Here is a 17,752-nt window from a genome sequence, read left to right as displayed (position 1 = left end):
ACTCGGCAAGGGAGAACATGCTGTGGATGGGGTGGCAAGAAATAGATAGTTGGAAGTATATGAAGTTGAAGTTCAGCTACTTGCTGGTGTCTGGAATCCTTCAGTGACCCATGAACCCATGTGGACCGGATGGTCAGAATTTGGTGGTGGTGATGAAGGGCTTGATATGACTTGGAAGGATGACTAAGGGTGACTATCAAACAGGTGGAGAAGGAGGGGGTGCTGGAAAGAGACCATTTCAACTGGGCAAAACAAGGCCCACAGGTTTCTAACTTCTGGAATGATTAACTCCCTGCTACCATGGGACTTGCCCCTGGAGACTGAAGGTGGTAGTGGAGCACAGGAGAAGTTCATAAGTGGTAAGAGTTGCTGGCCCAGCCTAATAGCCCACAGAGGAGATCGATGAGGATGGCCGCCATTCTCACTGGTTTACAGGTGAGGGCACTGAGCAATCAGTGGAGAAGGAGGAGCCTTGGGGATTTTTACTTCCACGAGGTTCTCAACCACCTTTCCCCGTGGACCGTGTTGCTTCCCTTTATATATTAAGGTGTCTGCCCTAACTGGAAAAAAATGGGAACACAGCAGATCAGGTGATAATCTGGAAGAGAGAGAAAACCAAATTCCCTCCAGCCATGCAAGCTGGCCAATGGCCCTGGTTGGGCATGCTGGACATCAGGAACCAGCCTGCACGTAGATGGGTGGCAACCAGAGAGGTGAACACATGCAGTGTTATTGCGTGATTCATTTCCTCCCCCCAGCTGGTGCGTTGGAGCGGGCTGTGCAGCTTTCAGCCAAAAGAGTTCGGTGCTCCACCAGGGGCCTGGCTCTGCTCTACTGATGTGCAGATTTTCCTTGCCTGCCTAACGCAGGCCCCGAGCTCACAGTCACAGTGCTCCAGGGCTATGAAGTGCCTGTCATGCCTTCTGTTATGAACCTGGCTCCTTGGAGAGAGCACGGTATACCCCCACCAGCGTTGAGAGCACAGGAACACTATCCGTTCCAGAGCAGCTTTGCTCCTACATGATGCAAATTGATTAAAGGTCCATTTAGTCACAGGTGGAAGGGAAAAAAAGGCCACTGAAGGATTCCAGATACTGGAAAGTAGCTGAACTTCAGTGAGCAAAGAGCATCTGGAACGTGGGGGAAAGTCTCCTTTGTGATTCAGCTGACAGGACTCAATTTGGCTAATTAGCTTTCTTGGAAGCTGTTGGGGGGCAGTACTGATCTTGGGAAGCACGTGGGTAATCACTGTTAATGCTGAATCGACAGGCCTTCTGAGTCTGGAAAGAACTTCATCTTTGTGTTAGGATCTCCATTCCCCCTCTCTTTTTCTCCTTTGATTTGCATGGCTTTGATTATTAGCGAGGTTGGGAATTTTTATTCACTTTTATTTCTTGTAAGAATTTTTAAAAATGTTTACTTATTTTGGAGAGAGCACACGTGTGCAAGCAGAGGGGCAGAGAAATCCCAAGCAAGCTCCGTGCTATCAGAGCCACTCCTGTGCTATCTCATGAATGATGAGATCATGACCTGAGCCAAAATCAAGAGTCTGAGGCTCAACTGACTGAGCCATCCAGATGCCCCTTTATTGTGGCATCCATTAACATGGCATCCATTCAGCAAATTTTTATGTGCACAATATAGTATTGACTACAGGCACCATGTTGTACAGCAGATATCTAGAACATGTTCATATTGCATAACTGAAACTTCATAGCCATTAAGCAGCAACTCCCCATTTCTCCCTCCCCCAACCCCCCAGCAAACACCATTCTATTCTCTGCTTCTAGGAGCTTGACTATTTTTTTTTTAAGTTTATTTATTTTGAGAGAGAGACAGAGAGAGAGAGAGAGAGAGAGAGGGAGAGCGAGAATCCGAAGCAGGCTCCATGCTGTCAGTGCAGAGTCTGAACCAAGGCTCCATACAGGTTTTCTAAGTAAACAGAACATCAGAATCCAACAGGTAATATTTAAACCTGAAGCCAAGTGTATTTTTTTTCCTTTTTCTTTTTTATTGTGGTAAAAACCCATAACCTAGAACTTTTATCATGTTAGCCAATTTTAAGTGTACAGTTCACTAGTATTAAGTATGTTCACATTGTTGGGGCACTTGGCTGGCTCAGTTGGTTAAGCATCTTGGTTTTGGCTCAGGTCATGATCTCATGGTTCATGGGTTTGAGCCCCGCATTGGGCTCTGTGCTGACAGTGCAGAGCCTGCTTGGGATTCTCTCTCTCTCCCTCTCTCTCTGCTCCTCCCCTGCTCACTCTCTATCCCTCTCTCTCTCTCTCAATATATAAGTAAACATTAAAAAAAAAAGTATCTTTACATTGTTGTGAAACAGATCTCCAGAACTTTATCTTGCAAAACTGAAACTCTTACCATTAACCATCTTGCCCTCCCCCACCCCACCCCCAGCCCCTGGTAACCACCACCAACTTTGTTTCTATGAATTTGACTACTTGAGATCCATCATGGGTGGAATCCTACCATGTTGTGTGTGTGTGTGTGTGTGTGGCTGGCTTATTTCATTTAACATAACGTCCTCATGCCTCCTCATGTGGTTTTCTTTCTTTTTTAAAGCTGACTAATCCATCCTATGTGTATGCCATTTTTTGTTTATCCATTCATCTGTCAATGGACATTTGGGTTGCTTCTACCTCTTAGCTATTGTGAATACTGGTGTGAACATGTGTGTGCAAATATATTTTCAAGACCCTGCTTTCAGTGCTTTTGGGTACACAGCCAGAAGTGGGATTGTTGGATAACGAATACTGGTGAGGATGTGGAGAAATTGCAACACTCGTGCCCTGTTGGGGGAACAAAAAATGGTGCAGCCAAGATGGAAAATGGTATGGAGTTTCCAAAACAACAACAAACAGAATTATTGTAGGATCTGAATCTTCTTTAACATGGCGGCATGTGGACAAATCCATGTGTTTTCTTACTGACTCTTTGTTGAGCTACAATAAAGCTAAAGCCTAATATATTTGAGTACGCATAAAAAGGTAAGTCAGAAAGATTTCAAAATAATGGAGATTAATGCCTGCTACCAGACAGAACAGAACTGCGACACTGCAAATAAAAAGCAAACCTTAGTCCCTGCTTAGACTATAAGGGAATAAGCCACAGGTATGCACAAGGGAACAGCTGTAAGTTGTTTACTATAATACCTATTTATAAGGGCTCTAAATTGTAAATAACCAAGTTATCAAACCATAGAGGAGATATTGGAAGATATTCACAAAAAGATGAATAGTGTGCAAGGCCCCTGTGTTAGTTACCTAATATACGTTGCATTCTACGTGAAACACAGCCCCGGGGTTATGCAGTGCAGTGGCCTTAAGTGGTTATTTCTGGGTTGTGGGATCACAGGTGGCTTCAACTTATTTGTAGTGCTTTGCTTTTTTGTTGTTTTTTCTTAAGCCCCATGACTTCGATTTTTTTCTTTTAATAAAAAGCATAAAAAGTGGCAAATGAAGGGACTTTGAACCTCGGAACACTTCAGGCACCAGGAACAGCGTCCTAAAACTCCCACCATGGTGCGAAGTAAGCAGAGGTGCTTGGACACAGGTGAGCATTAGGATCAGGAGGGCGTGGAAGCAGGCTGGCCCCGCCCCCAGAGTTTCTTATTTAGTGGGGCCCGTAGATAGGAACACGCGTTTCTAGTAAGACGTCGTTGTCTGCTGCTGCCGTTCTAAAGTCGCATTTTGAACGCTGCTGGAGAGGAGAGCGTTTTGGCTGAGAAAGGTCTAGGTACACTCTGGACTGGTTTTCAATTTCTGTGGTGACCGTTGTTTTTGGAGCCTCTGCTCCAAATTCTAGCCTTCCGTGGCGTCTTGTCTTCCCCACTCGCGCTGCCGGGGCCGTTTGTTACTCGGGGTGAAGTCCTAAAAGGTAGGGCCTTGACTTTCAACTTTTCCAGGCCAGGGACTAGAGAAACAAAATGGACCTTGAAAAGTTCCTTTTGACGGACTTGCTTTGTGCCTGGGTTCCCTTCTCTACAGCAGGGGTAATATAATTCTTTGTGGCAGGTGTATCGTGAGAACAGGGAATGTACTTGAGACCTTAGAAGACTTGCTCGGAACAAAGCTTCTCATCTGTTAAAAAGGAGAAAAATCTCTGCCTTTATGTACAGCCAGAGTTCTGGAGTTACATAAAGTGCTTTTAATCCCCCACAAGGGTTCAAATGAGGCTTTGTGAGCACCAAGTGGAGTGCTGTTGTGCTAAATTCATGGCATGTGGTTTAAGACGCCTTTAGAAAGATTTACATACATTGCTTACTTTGTTAATGTAACAACACTGACCGGTAAAGTCGACTTTATAACAAGAGCCTTATTGTAGATTCCAGAATGTGCTCCAAAGGTGAGAGTTGTTTGTTCTTTGGAGAAGCAAAATAAAGGACCCCCCCCCCTCCCCAGCAGTCGAGCTGGGGTGACTGGAAGCCCATGCTGGTGGCACTTCATATGTGTTGCTTTGTTTTTCTAAAACACTGGACTGGTATGTATATTTCTTAATGTTCATTTAAGTAGGCTTGGCGCTGTGAGCACGGACTCGGACGCGGGGCTCGGACTCCAGAACCTTGAGATCTTGACCTGAGCCAAAATCAAGGGTCGGCAGCTTAACCACCAGAGCCAGCCAGGTGCCCCTGCTTGACTGGTTTAAAATGCTTTCAAGTTGCCTCACTTTCCCCTACCAAACGAGGCAGGCTAGGTTCTGTTACTCATGTCTACTTTTACAGGTCAAGTAGTCGAAGTGTTGGGACTTGCCTTGCATAGTGAGTTGTGATTTAACCCCCAGTGTTTCTACTTCAAGGTTTTTCTCCCAACATATGCTGCTTATTAAACACTTGGTCACTTTTTTTCTTTAAGTCTCCTGGGGAGTGTAGGAAAAGTGTGCCCTATTCAGAAAGCTGTACCATAGTCCAGAACTGTTCTGGTAGCATTATGGACACAGAATTTCCTGTGATACTCTTTTCTTAAACTTATGACGAAGAATGTTTTTCTTTTTCTTGAAAGACAAAGTTGGCAATATCACAGAATTGTGTAATAGGGCATAATTGTATAATTCTAGAAACAACCATCAAATGAACTCCTTTTTAGCATTAGACGAGAAACAGCCTCCTTCTTTCTAATTCTGATGGGAAGGGATTTTACATTTAGAAAACCGTTCTTTTAATTTCCCTCTTTGGCACTCTCCTCTGCATCTTAAGAGCCTGGGTGATTTCCTGGCAAGAGTTCTGTTAAGCCACGGCCAAGTGTTGAGCTAGGAGAGGGAGGGGTGGAGTAGCAGCCTAAGACTGTTGAGATTCTGCTTAGTCATACTTGAGGAAAGGGTCTCAACCTTGGAGTCACGAAAACCATGGGAGGCCACTTGTTGGGGGGAAAATGGTCACTTGTCGAGATCACTTTGACAGAAGGAGCCTTGATGTCTCTGCAAAATGTGTAAGCTGGGTACATCTCTGGAGAGGAGTTCACGGCAAAACTCCTGAGTTTGAGGAGAAACTGGAGAAATAAAGGCTTTTACCTCAGGATCCCCATAGGCCTAATATTCAAATGCCAGGCATTGAACCTGGAAGCTGGGTCAGAAAGGTCTTCTGGGAGGTACGAACACCTGTCAGCCTGTGCTGGCACCCCACGGCTGTCCGTGATGGGGTCAGCCCCCCAGCCACAGTCCTGCATCCACAAAAGAACCCAAAATGGTGTTCTCAAATTCTCTGAAGCTTGAGGCTCAGGCAGTGGCTGAGGACTTTGTCAAATGAAAACAAACCTGGACTTCTGTAAGGAGAAACATTAGTCAAAGAAAAAACTGTAATAAGGAGGCACACTCGGGTCTCCAGATCTACAAGCATCTCAAAACCAAGCAGTGGAAAAGGCTTTTCTTCCATAGGGGAGGGGAAACAGGACTAGGAAGGAGGAACTTCTGTTGGGGGAAAAATGGGGCAAGTAAGTAGGATGGACAGACAGCAGGGTGGAGTGGTTGGACGGGAATGTTCTCAGGGTGGTTGGCCTACCCCAGGTGTAAGCTGTTAAGAGCTCCATGTTCTGCATTTTAGTGCTTGCTCAGGCTTGGGGCAGGTCAAAGTTCAGGGGCCCGTGGGGGAGGAGAGAAACCTGGTTAAGTCCGTGGGTAATCGGTTATCGTGAACACCTGGCCAAGCTGGAGCCCTGGACAGCAGTGGTGAGCTCAGCACCCATTCCTGAATATGGGCCCAAGACTGGCTGTACCTTGGGGGCTTATCAGAAACCAATTCCGTAATTCCACCTATAGTGGAATCTCTAGGTTTTACAAGCTTCTAACACTGATGCTTATTGAAGCCTGGGAACAATTGAGGTCATAAGCAACAGATGTAATCATCAGAAGACCTCATTTAGAAGAGTACATCTACTTGTCAGCTGGATAAACCACTTAACTACACTTAGAGCCTCTGTCTCTTGATCTGTAAAATGGGACTGCTACCTACCTCAGATCGCCCTCATGAAGACTATATGATGCTAACGTGAAGGTTCTAATAGGAAAATTTTAAGCACTAGGTTGTTACCATAGATTTTGTTTGGGTTTTTATTCCTATTTAAAGAATTTACCTTGGCAGGTCTAAGCCCATTGTGCCACACTGTGGGCAGCTCTTCACCTAACTCGACATGCTGTAGAGAAATTTCTTCTGTGTACTGCAATAGGGAAGACCTTGGGAGTATGACTTGGACAGGCTTTTGAGATTTTGATTCCATAGTGGCTCCAGGATTGGAGTCCGTCTTGTATCTGTCCAGCATCCTGGAAACTCTGTACTCCTTGGTAGGGTCATAAATCCAGAGCTAACCTGGATGGAATGTATACTCAGAACCACAATTTCTCCTGGACATGGAAAATGGGTTGGGTGGTAGACCCTTGGCAGTAGGGTGATGGAACTCTGGTCTTTTTAGGAAGTACTTTTTGCTGCTGTTCAGTTTTCATATTAGTTTGTTCTTAGACGGTATCCACACAGGGAAAGGAAAAAGGCTTGATTTGCGGTGGGAATTTTGCTGATTGGGGATCTGACCACAGCACTTTCTACCACTTTTTTTTTTAAACTTAGGACTTTCTCGGGACTCCTGTTTTCACTGTGCATGAAAGTACACTAATCAGGAAGTCACAGGTGCAAATACAGTATTTTTCCCCTTATCTGCGGTTTCATTTTCTGTTGGTTACCTGTTGTCTGGAAGCAGATAATACTCCTGACAAATTGTCAAGAAGTCTGTAGTAGCTGAATGCTATGTCACCAAGCCTACATCACTCCCCTCCACAGATAGACGTTTTATCATTGCATATCCTCACCCAAAGGTAAGTACCATGCAATGAGATGTTGAGAGACCCCATCACCTGACTTATTCGAGTCTCTTATTGTAACTGTGCCATCTCAGTTGTTAATCTTACTGTGCCTAATCTATAAACCAAGTTTTCATAGGTATATATGTATAGTGTTAAAGACCAAAATTCACTCAAGTTAACTTGAAGATCTACTTGGTTTTATTAAGCCAATCTCTCTACTAAGGGATTCATGAATTGGGCAACCTCTTTTCCAGTAAGTACTATGGGGAGAAGCTCTAAGTAGTGGTACAAAATGGAAGGCTTTTATAGGGAGGAGGTCAGGGCGAGAAGTTGTCAGCAAAAGAAAAGTTATGTGTTTTATTTTTGCAGGGGAAGGAATGGTGGAGGTTTTTTACCAAGCAGCTTATCTCACTAGTACCGATCAGGAAACCTACTGGCTGTTAAAAGGTCACATTTCCGGGAATAAGTTGAAACTAAGTCTTGGTTTGCTCTTCTTGGTGGGGGCTGGGGGAGCAGAGGACTCCTTTTGGGGCTTGCTTGTTTTGTAACACTAGAAAAATATAGGGTTCATTGCTATCTAGGGTTTTCAGCTTCCTTGGAGTCTGGAAATGTAACCTCTGCAGATAAGGTATGGGGAGGTGCTGTTGGATTTTCCTAACCTTGATAATGTGTCTAATGTGTATCCTTCTTCCTCTTATTCCTTCTCCCTTCTGAACTGTGTGTGTGTGTGTGCATGTGCGTGCCAGCACTGTATTAGATACTGTATTACATTCTGGACTATAAAGCAGAATTAAAACAGAATTCCTGCTCCCTTGGAATCTGTCCTTGTTCTCAGTGGGATTTGGACCTGGGAATGATTCCTATGGCCTCATCTGCCCAAGGAAAATAGTTAAAGACTACAAATTCTATGTGGGGTACAGGGCCCTTTATTAAGAACCCAGGGACCTGGGTCCTGTCACTTGTGAATGAGTGATTTGGCATTACACCTTCTGAAATTTATATCTTGGTGTCGGAGGAAAATCCTGAGGAGTAGGGAGAATATTCTTACAGGCTCAGGTGAGGTAATGCATATAAAATGCTGAGGGTTATAAAGGGCTTCACAAGAATATTAATGGGACTCCTAGAAGCAGTGTTACTACTAGCCAAAAGGCAGAAACACCCCGAAGGTCCGTATACCAAGTGGGTAAACAAAATGTGATATCCTCACACAATGGAATATTCAGCCATGAAATAAACGAACTACTGATACATGCTACAATATGGATGCATCTCAAAGATGTTATTCTAAATGGAAGAAGCCAGAGACCCAAGGTACCCTGTTACAAGACTTCATTTACATGAAACCTTCAGATCAGTAAATCAATAGAGGACAGACTAGTGTTGTCAGGGGCTGTGTGGGGTGGGGGAAGCAGGGGCAGTGACTACCTAATGGGTATAGGGTTTCCCTCTAGTGAGGAGTCCCTTGGAACTAGAGATGGTATTTGCCCAACACGAATATTCCAAATGCCCCTGAATTGCACACTTTAAAGATTAATTTTGTGTGCGGCTTTATTTCAATTCAAAAAGCAAACCAGGAAAGCACTAGGACTGCTTAGGATCCCATGACAATGTAACTTCTCACCCTTCACGAGGAAAGCTCTAGGGAAAAGTCAAGTTCCTTGTCTGCTTGAGAATCCAGTTTCATTGAAATGGCTTGTTACAGTCCAGGGAAAAAGTGTCTCCTTGCCTCACACACCTGGAGTCGGTCTCTTGGGGAATGACTTCCCTTAAAGAGTCTAGAAAACCTCTTTTGCTAACAAAGTTAACCTCAGGAGTTTGGGGTTAACTTGATGAAGATTTTTGCTTCTGACCTTTTAGTTCCTTCACCCTCCCCCAGGGTGGTTTGCCTAGGTGAATTGTTACCTGTTAAGGTGAAAATAACCTCTTTAATTTTTTCCCCTGATACGTGAGTATTGCTATTTCATTACTCTGTAGATCAGGGAGTCTGTCTCCAAAGAGCAGATGTGATTTAATGAACTCTCAATCCGAGACTTAGCTAAGGTTGAAAACTGGCGTGAGGGTCCAGGAAATGACTAATTACCTGAATACACCCACATGCTCAGTCATCAAGAGTCTACAGAGCTCATCTGAAGTCCAGCTACTTAAGGAAACCCACGTCTCTGCTGGTTCCCCATAACCAGCATTTTGGGGGGAATTCATAGTCCTTGTATATGTGGCTGCTTATTTGCTTTGTTCCATGGCCCTTTCTCCTGAAGGGCTTTTTTAAAAACTAAGGTTTGACTTCTGTGGCTCTGTTTGGTCTTTTAAAAGCTGCTTGCTTAAAAAAAAAAATACCTAGTATCTACTGGAGTTAATGGCCAGTGGCAGAATTCATGGGGTAGGATGAATCTTGCCCGAAGGCTTCTAGTTACTTCCAAAGCAGTAGAAATGGTGAAGTGCTTGATTTGTTCCTTAGGTAACTTGAGTATAACCCTAGTCTGTTGTGGCCCAGGATATGTTGATACTGCTTCAAACAAAGTCTAATTTGAGAAGATGTGAAGGATGTTGTCTTAACCATGTTTTGTTAGAAGGGCAGTCTAGGTAAAGTGTGTGTGTGTGTGTGTGTGTGTGTGTGTGATTTTTGAGAGTGTGTGCATGCTATTGGAGGGGCAGAGCGTGGGGAAGAGAAACCCAAGCAGTCTCTGTGCCATCAGTGCAGAGTCTGATGTGAGGCTGAAACCCGTGAACCACGAGATCTTGAGCTGAGATCGAGAGTTGGATGCTTGACCGACTGAACCACCCTGGAACCCCAGGGCAGTATAGGTTTTTTTTTTTTCCCCTCCAGCCTTCCACTCAGAAATCTTCCTAAAAATCAGCAGTCTTCCTTTCTTGATTGCCAGTTCATGGCAGCTGCTGAGGCTGTTCCTCCTGGCTCTCACTGCATGGCCCCAGTCCTTCCCTTCAGCTTCTGTACTGTGGCCTTACTCCACTGCCCTTTTCTCCAAAGCCTCTATTCTCCATAAAACTGTTTCCCAGAATGCAGTTCCCTGGAAAGCAGGAAGGGTGTGCCTTTAGTCATCCCATGGTGCGGGCCTGTCCCTGTCTGTAGGCTGGCTCTCCCAAGTTAGAACTGGCTATGCCACCAGCCTCTTCCCTAAAGCCCACATCGACACTTGGGGCCTGAAGCTGCTGAGGGCGTAGAGCTGCTGGTTTCTAGGTCTACCCACTTAAACAGCAGCTGAAAAATCTTGAGTGAGAACACTGGGGTGGCCAAAGCGCTGCCCTGGAAGACCAGAGCTGTGGAAGGGGGTGCATCCCAGGGCAAGAGTCGAGGTTCTGAAGTCTGGCAAATGGGATTTGGGTCCTTCATTTATTAGCTGTGTGACCTTTGCAAAGTTCACCCCTTTTAAGCACCACCATTCCCATTGAAATGGGTGGAATCCTATGGTGTTTCTTGTCCCAGTGCTCCAAACCTCTGGCAGGGGGTGCCACTTTCTGAGCTGATCTGAGTGGTTTGCTTTGGAGACTTCATGGGTCTTAACCTCTGAGAAAATGCCTCTAAGGGCTCCCTTTCTTGGGTGTTAGGGGCCCAGTCTGGACTACAGAAAGGCCAGCCACCCAAGTAGTTTGCATTCTCCTCTGCTTCACTGTTCAGGCTTGGTGGGGGGTGAGGTTTTTCTATTGCATCCTTGATAAAACAGGCTGCAATAGAGGTGGTTGTGTGGCTCAGTTGGTTAAGCATTCGACTCTTGATTTCGTCTCAGATCATGATCTCCTGGTTTGTGAGATAGAGCCCTGTGTCAGGCTCTGTACTAACAGCTCAGAACCTGCTTGGGATTCACTCATATTCTCTTTTTCCATCTCCTGCTTGTGCACATGGGCATGCGGTCTCAAAATAAGCATTAAAACTGCAATATAAGTAATCTGCCATTTGCTTAGTAACTTTATGACCTCTTTATTAGTTTTCTCCTTTAGGGTTTACAAGACCATCCAATGAAAAATCTCCTTGTCTATTAAGCAGATGAGCCAATGCATTAAGCATCATTCAGCCAATGTGGGAAGGTGGCAAGCCCAATAAAGAATGAAGTTGTGGCACTAAGGGGGGACAGGAAAGCATGCTGAGTCATTAGAGCCTGCTCCAGGGAAGGAACTCTAAATGCCAAACTGGGCCTGAACAGAAGGGCCTGTGTCTGACCTTGGATGATGAGTGTGGCCAAGGCTAGCTGTAGACCTCGCAGGGCCCAGAGCAACATGAATGCAGGGCCCCCTTCTTAAAGGTGAGGGACTTCAAGACCACCATGACAACATGAAACCAAGCTTGAGATCCTGCAGAGCAAGGGGTCCTGTATAATCACAAGTTGTACACCTACAAAGCCAGTCCTGAGGGTGGCTAAGGTGACTCCCCCGTGTGTTCTCACTGTGGCATTTAACCTATCGTGTTCTGATGGTAGTGTTGGTCTGTAAGCTTCGTGAGGGTGGAGTAAGGGTGTGCTGGTAAGGAAGCCAGCACATAGGGGGCAGAAGGAGAGGGAGGGAAGGGGACTCTGATCTAGGTTACTTGACCTTACCACCATCCTCTCCTCTCCTCTTGGAGCTCCAACAAACGAGCTAGAAGTAGACCTTCTCTGATGTATAGTAAACCTTGTTTAATCTCCCAGAACTTGGTTTCCTTCAAATTCCAGAAAACACTTGAATCATAAGGTCTATAAAAGGATTGGGTCCTTAAGGTTGAAAGGAAGATGAAGAAAAAAATACTTTGTCTATTGAAAGCAGGTAAAATTGGAGTCTGTTCATAAACTGGATTTGATTTTTGAATAGAACTTAATATCCTAGAAGCAGGGGTCTTCTAGGGAAACCAAGTGCTATTGAAGAATGGAGGTGGGGGCTGACGTTGTCCAATCGATTGGTTAGCAAGCTTTAATCTTGAGAAATCCTTCCCTTGGTCATTGGAGAAAATCCTCTGTTCTGGCTTCAACTCCCAAGTAAATTCTCTTCGAAACCAAACGGTATGAAGTTTTACCAATGTTGAAGACCATATTTAGAAATCTATATTTTTACGATTCTTACACAGGTAACTTTAACAGTGAAGATTTCCTGTAAGTGCTTTATATATATATATATATATATATATATACACACTGGAAAAGGTACTGAGTTTAGCTATCCCCTGACCATGGGTGATGAGCATATGCTTGAGTTTGGTGGCTTTAGTTTTTGAACTTAGTCTGTTGGGCCCTGATAGCTGCTGAGCACCATGGTGATGAAAAAGAATCCAACGTGGTGGGGGTATCCTGTAACTTGAAGTGTCCTTCTGAATCTACATACTTTGGAATACATAATTCACCTTACCCTCTAACCTTTCCTAAAGTAAATCTGAGAAAGGATGTAATGAATGTTAAGTGGTCTGCTGACAAATTAACCTAATGTATAGAAGAGGTCAGAAAACTGAGCTTTTAAAAATGTTCCATGAAGCAAGGACTTAAAAAAAAAAAAAGCAAACAAAAAACAAAACTCCACACCTTTAGTACTAAAACCTGCACTAAGAATATTTCAGATTATGACCCATATCCTAAAACTGAGTTTTTTCCCTTGATGTAAAGGATGCTCAGTGAGCCAAGAGTGACCATAATCAGTCATATTCTCTAATGTAGAACAAAACTGGATGAGGACATCTGAGTTATTGGCCATGCCAAAGACTTCTCAGAAGATTTGAGGATCTTCTAGTGATCCTGAAAGGCGAAGGACCTAGAGACAACATTTGAAATATAGGTGTGCTAAAATGTGTGAGGAAATATTGCCTCCTACTTAATAGTCCTAGCAAGTCCTCCCCAGTGTCCTTGAGAACCTGAAGTTTAGGTAGCATGTTCAAAGGCAAAACTGAAATGAAGACTTTCTATATACAAGATGGAAGTTCCGTTCTCCCAGACTGTGGTAAGGTGCTGGGAGGATTTGCCCATGTCTGTTGATGAACCAGCTTTGTTGGTCCCTACCAACAGGTGGCGATACACTGAAAGTTTCTATTATCCAAGGGAAGGGATTTTGTAGGGTATGGCCAAATTGTAGATGCGGAGAATGACGGAGGCAAAATGTGCTTATCTTAAATTGGACTTGTCCCTGTTTGACCAGCTTTCCAAAGGGATTTGATATTTTTTTTATGGCAAGTATAGACTTTCTAGGGTAGAACTAACTGAAATCTTTAATTTTGTGGGAGAGAATACTTAGTATAACCTATACTAAATGATCTAGAAGGGGTTAAGCCAGGGGAATTAATCTTAGCTGCTTATAAAGGAGGTTGTAATCAAAGACCGAACCCCTGGATTAAGGTGCCCACTGTGCCCTCTTAAGACTAACTCTGCCTCAATAAGAGTAGGCCAAGCACAGTAAAAATGGTGAATGGAATTCTGACAGTGATGCAACTGTGAATATCCCCATCTTCACAGCCATCTTTGGGGTTGACTAGTCAATCCACAAATTCTGTACATTTTTTAAGTCCTATAACTGAGGAAGGTGGTGTGATCACTATATTGCATGTGAGAAATGGAGGATCAATGAGGCTAAATAACTTTATGCAACATGGCAAATGTAAGTTGGAGCCAGTTAACTCCTGTTTTCCGAATTTATACCACTGCTTTTGTCTTGAGGGATTCTGAGAATGCAGGATCGGTGCCTACCCTTGGCCAAGTAGGATAAGAGCCATGCTTAAGCTTAGTTGGAGGATGGAATAGTTAATAGTTTCTTGCCTCTAGCATCTACTTCCCCTCACGAAAGCTATATCCTGATAGTCCATTGGGGGAATCCTCTGTCCACCAACTCTGCTTTAAGACCTAAGGGATCCTAGGTGGCTCAGTCCCTTGGGCATCCGACTCTTGGTTTAGGGCTCAGATAGTGATCTCTAGGCTCATGGATTTGAGGCCTGAGTTGGACTCCAGGATGACTGTGTGGAGTCTGTCTGGGATTCTCACTCTCCCCCTCTCTCTCTGCTCCTCCCCTATTTACCAACTGCATGTGTGTGCGCTCTCAAACTTTAAAAAAAAAAAAAAACATAGGCCAATCAAAACCTCTTATTCCTCTAGCCAAAGTGGTTGGATTAGAGACCAACATCTGATCCAGGTAAGGCCAGTAGGAGTTAATGAGACTCTGTTCTGGGACATTGGTTTGCCATCATTGAAGCAGATTCCCTCTTTTCTGCTGAACTTGAAATTAGAAGGATTAGAGTGCGACAGTCTCTTGTCCCAGAATAAGAGCTTACTTGGAGTCAGAACTAAATGCAGAAAAAAGGCAGAGCTGGAAGGAGACCCTGAGTCCTGGTGCTATCACTTGACCCCTGCCCCAAACTGTACCTGAAACTGGTACGTTGGACTTTCTAGGTACCTTGGATTGGGTTTTCACTTGCATAAAGCGTTTTTAGCATCTCCAGATAACAGCTGAATTGTGTGTCCACGGTCCTCCTTTTTCTCTGGACTCAGGTACCCATGTCAGTCCCACCTGCTCTAGAGGTATCACTTTGTCCCCTCCAGGTATCTCAGCTGATGTGCTAGTAGGCCTTTATCAAGTATCTTTATTTTTTTTATTTTTTATATTTGAGACAGAGACAGAACATGAGCAGGGGAGGGGCAGAGAGAGAGGGAGACACAGAATCAGAAGCAGGCTCCAGGCTCTGAGCTGTCAGCACAGAGCCCGACGCGGGGCTCACTCACAAACCGTGAGATCATGACCTGAACCGAAGTCGGTCGCTCCACTGACTGAGCCACCCAGGCACCCCATGTATTTTTTAATGTGCGTATTTCATTTCTCACTTTTCTTTTGGGTTAGGCAGGTTTCAGACCCTATTCTTGAAAATGTAGCCTGCTTCTCTTGTTCAAGGTTGTACTCAACTTTATGTGGTGAATGAAGTTTCTCTTAAAGTGAAGTAAAATGACAGCAGGGAGTTGGTTGGTCTTGCTATAAAAGGATCCAGAATTCTTGGAGGGCCAGAGACAGAAAGGTGGGTTTATTTTTCATTCAACAAATATTTACTGTGCATCTACATTGTGCCAGGTGCCATTCTAGGTGCTTATGGAGCTTCTATCCTGACGGGAGCTGATGGAGAAATGTGTTTGACAAGATTGTCCCAAGCAGAAGGAAGAGCAGTTACAAATTTGTCCTTGTTTGTAATACTGTTTGAAACTATTTTCAAGGCCACGTTCAACATGTAGTCACTGAAGGCAGCTCGTTGTGAAAAGATGTGTAAGAAACAATAGACTCATCAGGCTGTGAAGTGATTCTTGGGTCTACCAACTTATTAAAATAAAGATCAAAGGAGGCAGTGGAAGGAAGAGCTGAAAGAACTTGGGAAAGCCTGGATGTAGGCCCAGGTAGGCCATTAACCCTAAGAATAGTAGACTCCATTTAATTCTAAATCAGTTTTATAACCTATGAAATGAAGATGCAATATGTTCTGTCAAACTTTGTAGTCCTGAGGGTCAAAAGGAGACCTTTTGATATGGGAATGTGGGAAGTACTGCTCTCTGAATGTTTTGACATCTATCAATACTTCATACACGTTTTAATAAACACCTAAATCTATATATAATATAAAACGCTGGGAAGGAGCAAGCAAGAGTTGGAGGAATAAAGATTGGTTCCTGATCCCCTTCTGTTCCAGTTTTCAGTCCCTCCTGTGACCTCCACTACTCTTCCTGCCCTTAAGATTCTGGAAGATCCCCCTGAGTCCTTTCGGTAAAACTTCCCCTTGAAGTTCCAGTACGTTTTATTACTTTGTTTAAAAAGTCTTTAGAGAAGAGTGAATCCTAGGCTGCAGATAAGAGTTGATTTAAATCCTAGATTTTCCACCAAATTTAAGAAGCCCTCCTAGCCTCCTTGACAGATGGTAATTTGGCTTCTGACTGAATACTTCCAGTGATGGAAAGCTCACTATGACCTGATGAGGTCTATTGTCAAATGATTGTCTTTAGATAAACAGAATCAAGTTCAGACAACTAAAGTCATTTCCCTATATTTTATACCCTCTGCTTCTAGTCTGACATGCAGAGAAGTACACGGTAATGCCTTTAGGATGCTGCTTCGACTGTTGGTGAAAGTTCTTGTGATTCTTCTTCTGAATTGGAGAAAGGAGAAAATCTTTTACATATAATAGTCTGGAATCAGGCAACCACATAAGGAATCTGATTTTTCCTTTAATTGTTCTTTGATTGACTTTATATCCTACTTAGTTACCCTGTTCTGGATAATTCAGGTACATCAACCACTGTCCTTCTAAATATGGCCCCTAGAATTTAGCAGTGTTCCAGATGTGTAGGAACTGGTAGAACTTTTGAATTCCATAATTCAAGCAATAACCTCTTAAGCAGGCTCCATGCTCAGCATGGGGAGTGATAGGGGGCTCCATCCCATTACCCTGGGTTCATGGCCTGAGCTGAAATCAAGAGTTGGAAGCTCGACTTCGCCATCCAGGTGCCCCAATATTCCTGTCATTTAGCCACTACAGGACTACCTAATCTTCTCAAGTCTTTATGATAATCTATGATCCTTGGTTATCACTGAATAATATTTTAACTGTGGAGTGGTAGAATCCATCAAAGGATTCCTTTTTAACAGTACTGATTGGTGTGCAGGAAACCTACTTAAATAAATGGCAGCTATGTGTATATAAACTAAGTGTCAAATTAATATTCTGTCACTCTTAGTAAAGCATGCATATAGCTTTGGATCGCTAAAGAAATTGAGCTTTGGAGGTATCCAGTAGTTCTTTCAGTCTTTGGCCTTGGTCCTTCTAGATCTTGGTTTTCCCTTTCTTGATGTACTGTTTTACTACCAAGTCTTACTGAAAATATCCTTTTGATTGTGTCCTTAGCCTGGCAGGATTGGGGCTCAAGGAGGGGTTTCTTCCTTCTCTGCACCCCCCTTTTTTTCCCTTTCGGAAGGAAAAAATCATTGTAATGTACGAGGTTCTTCATAACCTTGTCTTTCTTAATTTTCCCTGTAGTGTCTCCCCTGCACCCTTGGGTCCACATTTTTCAATCCTCTGTCCCCTGGATTTTCTCACCTTTGCATTTTGTTTGGCATGGTGAAGTACCTTTCCCTTTTTATTCTGCCTATCATGATTCTAGTCATCTTTGAAGACCTGATTCTAATCTCTGTGCACCTTCCTAAGTCTTTCCTGTTCACAGTAATTCCTCTGGCCTTATTTTCTAATAGCGTTCAGTTTTTCTGTACAGAACAAGTAATCCTACTCATAAAACTTTCTTATGATCCTCTGTTGAACTTTTACTAATCTTATATATTCCATTTTCCTGCTCTAATACAGCTGAAAATTTTAAATGTTCTAATTAAAATTAAAAATCTATATCTTTAATGAAGGCAGGAATCTTGTGGGATTGGATGTTTTTGAGAGTCCTTAAGGTGCATTGTACTTGGGTACTTGAAAAAGCTGTCAGTAGCTTATTTATAGCCTCTAATCCAGGGATCATTT

The 17,752-nt window shown here is 43.6% G+C and overlaps 1 long non-coding RNA gene across 48 annotated transcripts in view; it reads left to right on the top strand.

Annotated features, from left to right (window-relative positions):
* The first annotated feature begins 3,613 nt into the window (after nt 1-3,613).
* The window catches only part of LOC113592500 (uncharacterized), a 289,937-nt gene continuing 275,798 nt past the window's right edge, over nt 3,614-17,752 (top strand). For 46 of the 48 annotated variants that reach the window (XR_008289545.1, XR_008289541.1, XR_008289537.1 and 43 more), the window contains exon 1: nt 3,614-3,753. This is a non-coding gene — a long non-coding RNA (uncharacterized LOC113592500). The remainder of the gene's footprint in view (nt 3,754-17,752) is intronic. The other 2 variants (XR_008289519.1, XR_008289549.1) reach the window with 2 other exon arrangements.

This window comes from Acinonyx jubatus, chromosome A3 (genome assembly GCF_027475565.1).
Source record: "Acinonyx jubatus isolate Ajub_Pintada_27869175 chromosome A3, VMU_Ajub_asm_v1.0, whole genome shotgun sequence".
Classification (NCBI taxonomy): domain Eukaryota; kingdom Metazoa; phylum Chordata; class Mammalia; order Carnivora; family Felidae; genus Acinonyx; species Acinonyx jubatus.
Note: the sequence above shows the minus strand (reverse complement) of the source record. Positions and strands in the feature narration are given on the sequence as shown.